Below are 5,601 nucleotides of genomic sequence, written 5' to 3'. Positions count from 1 at the left end.
ACCTACACTTTCTGTGAGGGATTAGAGTCACCTGCTGGACCTACATTCTCTATGAGGGCCTAGAGTTACCTACTTGACCTACAGAGGCTAGAGTCACCTGCTGGACCTACACTCTCTGCGAGCGCCTAGAGTTACCTACTTGACCTACAGAGGCTAGAATCACCTGCTGGACCTACACTCTCAACGAGGGCCTAGAGTTCCCAACTGGACCTACACTCTCCACGAGTGCCTAGAATCACCTGCTTGACATACACTCTCTGCGAGGGCGTAGAGTCAACTGCTGGACCTACACTCTCTGCGAGGGCTTAGATTCACTTACGGGACCTACACTCTCTTCAAGGGCCTACAGACACCTTCTGGACCTACAGTCTCCGCAAGGGCCTAGAGTCACCTACTGGACCTACACTCTCTACAAGGGCCTAGAGTCACTTACTTGACCTACACTCTTTGCGAGGGCCTAGAGTCAATTGCTACACCTTCACTCTCTGTGAGGGCCTATAATCACCTGCTGGACCTACACTCTGTGTGAGGGCCTACACTCACCTGCTGAACCTTCACTCTCTGTGAGGGCCTAGAGTCACCTTCTGGACATACACTCTCTGCGAGGACCTAGAGTCACTTACTGGTCTTACACTCTCTGTGAGGTCCTAGAGTTACCTACTGGACCTACACTCTGCGAGGGGCTAGACCTGCTCGACCTATACTCTCTGCGAGGGCCTAGAGTCATCTGCGGGATATTATTACTTTTCGCTTGCCTCCTCCTTTCTGGACCCTCTCCCCTTTTAGTATGTATGTGTTGATGACCTTTCTTTAATCGTGTAATTGTTTTCTTTTGCAGGGAGTTTAAGAGTGAGTGTTTCATATTAATTATTGTATTGTTGAGGTTCAGGTGTTATTTCTGTCTGAAAATTGTGTATGAAAATTAAGTATATTTTGTGGTATTTTCTTTGTCCCCTTGAATTGACTTTGCACTTTTATTGATATTGGATACTATTCCACCTTTTGTGGACTTAGTATGGTATTTTGGTGAATACTATTTGATAAAAGTTTAGTGTTTTGTGTGGTGGTCAAGCCAGCCATCACAAAGTGGCGTCCGTGACAGGATCTTTCGTTCCTAAGTATTCACCGGTGTATGTGCAAAGTTAATTCTTGGGGTTATTTTTCAGGCAGCATATTTTCACCTCCTCGTGGTTGTCTTGTGTAAATTTAGTATTCTGTTTGAATAATAGTGGTCACTATGGTTGATAATGTATTAGAACTCCTTAGCGGAGAGGGGTGGCAAGAGAGGCTTGCAGAGTTGAATAGGGAAGACTTGGAAATTGTAGCGCAGCATTTGAATTGGAATATGAAGTGTCCATAAGAAAGGGTGTATTGCTATTGCAACTTTATGAATATGTTAAAACTGTAAAGGCAGGTAGGGAACAAGAAGTGAAACCTGATAAAGGACTGTTGTCTTTAAAAATTTTGGATAGGCAAATTGCTCTGAGGCAGATGGAGTTTGAAATAGAAAATTTTAAGGCAGAGGAAAGAGAAAAGGAGAGGCAGCATGAGATTGCCATGAGAGACACAGGTTCCTCTTCTCCCCCCCCCCCTTCCCCAAATAGGTCAGTAACGCCTGCTATCAATTTAGCGTAGGCTCTCAAATTTGTGCCTAAATTTGTGGAAGACAATGTAGCAGAGTTTTTTGTATCATTTGAGAGGATTGCAGCAAGGTTGGAGTGGCCCCAAGAGTATTGGACCACTCTTATACAAAGTAAATTGGTTGGAAGAGCTCAGAGGGTGTATGTAACTCTGGAGGAGGATCTGTCATCAGATTATGAGAGTGTGAAGGCTATTGTCTTGAAGGCCTATGAGTTAGTCCCTAAAGCCTATAGGCAACGCTTCAGGAACTTGGAAAAAAGTAGGGAACAAACTTTTATTGAATTTGTAAGGTCGAATGAACAATATGCTAGTGATTGGCTCAAGTCTAAGGTAGATTTTAAAAAAATTGAAGGAATTAACGTTGGTGGAGGAGTTTAAGAGGTGTGTTCCGAATAAACTGAAGGTCCACCTCGAAGAGTTAAAACTCGAGACCGTTCAGGAGGTAGCCATCGCTAGTGATGAATATTATCTGTCTCATAAGAGTGAGTTAGGGGGAGTAACGACAAATGTGAAGTCTAGTTGGGGTAAAGTAGGTAGGGATAATAATTCTAACAATAATAATGCAGGGATGTTTACTAGAAATGATTATAGAGGTAATGATCAGGGTAATGCTAATACTAATATTAATTTTTCTCCTAACTGAGGTAATAGACCTAATATATATAATCCAGAGAAATTGAAGACATTGACGTGCTTCTTTTGCAATAAGAAGGGGCACGTAAAGAGCATGTGTTATGCGTTTAGTAAATCGCAAAATGCTAATGGTAGGCCAGTGATGGGTGTGGAAGAGAGAGAGAGAGAGAGAGAGAGAGAGAGAGAGAGAGAGAGAGAGAGAGAGAGAGAGAGAACCTATCCCAACAAGGTCCACTGACCAATGACTACATGGCTGTTTTGATAAGTATTTGTCCTTCGGTAGTGTCTCTTCCGCAAGTTCGTCCGAGAAAAGACTAGTACGTATTTTGCGTGATACTGGAGCAGCTCAGTCTTTGATCCTTAGGGAGGCATTGCCTTGTAATTTTGTTCCTGAAAGTGAGGAATTCGTGGTATTGTCTGGTTTTCCTGATACGGTAAAGTCTTATGCTATTGAAAATTTTAATTTAATTTGCCCTTCCTTTGCAGGGAATTTGGAATTGGCCATCATTGATAAATTTCCGGTTAAAAATGTTGATGTTGTGATAGGGAATGATGTTGCTTTTAAGAATAATACCTATCCCATATTGATAAATCCTGATAGTGAGATAGCAGCAGTTACTCGTTCTAGTGCTAGAATTGTTGACGCTGCAGAGTCAACAATTGATCTAGATTTAAGTAGTTTAGAACGTAGTGATAGCGTAGTTGTAGATCTTGGGATTTTGAAGGACAAACTGAATTGGACTACTGAAGAGCTTATCGAAGCTCAGAAAAAGGATTTTCGGGATCTCCCTATTGAGTCAGGTGAGGTGTCTGATATAACTGGTCCCAAATTTAAGATAATTAATAATATTTTATATAGGTTGAGTAGGCCTATGGAGGCTGATAATATTGATTATGAAATTTTGAAACAGATAATGGTTCCATTTGTTTACAGGAATGAGTTGATATCAATGGCGCATGAAAGTGGTTTGGCCGGACATTTTGGCATTCATAATACTTCCGGCATGTTGTTAATGAATTGTTATTGGTTGAAGTTGAAGGCGGACATAAAGAAATTTGTAAATAGCTGTAATGTCTGTCAGAAGGTCGGTAAACCCAATGAGCTTATTCCAAAACCACCTCTATGTCCTATTCCAGTGGTTTCCGAACCTTTCAAGGGGGTCATTATTAATGTTATTGGACCATTACCAAGGACTCGTGGTGGAAATGAATATATATTGACTATCATGGATAGAATGTCTCGATATCCCGAGGCAATACCACTACGTACTATAAAAAGTGTAAAAATTGTAGATGTACTAATTGACTTTTTCACCAAGTTTGGGATGCCTAAAATAATTCAATCGGATTGTGGTTCTAATTTTGTTAGCAGGCACTTCAGAGATACAATGGCAGAGTTGAATATAAAACATGTGACCTCTTCTCCATATCATCCAGAAAGTCAGGGAGCTCTGGAGAGATTTCATCAAACCCTGAAATCGATGGTAAAGAAATATTGTTTGATTAATGGTTCTGAATGGGATAAGGAATTACCTTATTTGTTGTTCGCTTTTCGTTCTGTCCCAAGTCAGTCTTTAGGTTTTTCGCCTTTCAGCCTTGTGTTTGGCCATTGTGTTCCAGGTCCTCTCGATGTTGTTCGAGAGTCCTGGGAGGGAGACGTCCTGAGATCAATTTATTAGAATATGTGTCTAATCTAGGCGATAAGTTAACTAAGGCTTGGAAATTTGCAGGTGAAAATTTGTATAGCCAAAAAAGAATGAAGTACTTTTTTGACAGAAGGTCTAAAGCACGTGGCTTTGCGGTAGGCGACAAAGTTTAGGTTTTGTTACCCATTCCAGGAAATCCATTGAAGGCTTCTTTTTCAGGTCCTTGGAAAATTTTGAAAAAAATTAGTGAAGTTAATTATTTAGTAAAGACTCCTGAGAGAAGGAAACTTTTTCAGCTTTGTCACGTAAATATGTTTAAGGCTTATATGGAACGGGAGAAAGTCATTCCCGTGGCAACCATAGGGAATGCTGTAGTTTCCGAAAACGATATCCATTTTTCTTTTTCAGAGGGTGAAAGTAATGATGATAATTGTTTTAATGGAAGTGAATGGCGTTCGGATAATAAGAATTCTTTAAAAAAATTTTGTAATGATTTCTCATTTACGTAATGAAGAACAAAGGTCTTTAAGGAAATTGGTATTTAATTATAAGGAATTATTTTAGGATGTACCGGGAAGGACTTCTGTCCTTGAGCATGACGTGGACGTAGGTAGGGCCACTCCTGTAAAAACTATCAACTTACAAGTTGAATCCCTTCAAAAATGAGGTTATAGCGAAGAAAGTTGATTATATGGTAAAACATGACCTAATTGAACCTAGTCAAAGTCCTTGGTCATCCCCTGTTGTATTGGTAAAGAAACCCGGCGGTGATTTCAGGTTATGTTTTGATTACCGTAAATTGAATGAATTGTCTAAGTCTGATTGTTATCCATTACCTCGAATTGAGGATTGCATTGATCGTATGGGTAAGGCCAAATACATTAGTAAATTTGATTTGCTGAAAGGTTATTGGCAGGTTTCTCTTTCGAAGCAGGCAAGGGCCCTCTCCGCTTTCGTAACACCCCAAGGACTGTTTCAATGTAAAGTGATGCCGTTTGGTATGAAGAACGCGGCTGCCACCTTTCAGAGGTTAATGAATACTTTGGTCAATGGTTTAAAAGGGTGTGTTGTTTATATTGATGATATTGTTATTTTAGTGATGATTGGGAAACACATTTAAAACGTAATAGGGCACTGTTTGAGGTTTTGAAAAAAGCAGGTTTAGTAATTAATTCAAAGAAAAGTGAATTCGCAAAGGCGAGGGATATATATTTGGGTCATAAAGTTGGTAATGGTAAAGCTGCTTCTAAGCAAGCAAATATCGAATGTATTGAAAAAAATGTTGGTCCCTAAGTGCAGGAGGTATGTCAGAAAATCCTTGGTTTGGGTGGGTACTACCGAAGGTTTGTTAGAAATTTTTCTGACATCGCCGATCCTTTGACTAATCTCTTAAGAAAGAAGGTAGCTTTTGTCTGGACTGATGAAACACAAAGGGCATTTGATAATTTGAAAAGAGTACTAATTAATATCCCTGTCTCGAGGGCTCCTGATTTTGACCTTCCTTTTTCTCCTGCCACGGATGCAAGTGGCGTTGGTGTAGGAGCGGTGTTGTTGCAGAATGACGAACAGGGAGTTTCTCATCCTGTCGCAGTCTTTTCAAAAAAGTTGTCCTCTGCCCAACGTAGGCATTCCACTGTGGAGAAAGAGACTCTTGCTTTAGTATTTGCTATTAACCATTTTC

Source organism: Palaemon carinicauda, chromosome 11 (assembly GCF_036898095.1).
Source record: "Palaemon carinicauda isolate YSFRI2023 chromosome 11, ASM3689809v2, whole genome shotgun sequence".
NCBI classification, from domain to species: Eukaryota; Metazoa; Arthropoda; class Malacostraca; order Decapoda; family Palaemonidae; genus Palaemon; species Palaemon carinicauda.
The sequence above is the reverse complement of the archived record's forward strand: the minus strand, read 5'-3'. Positions refer to the sequence as shown.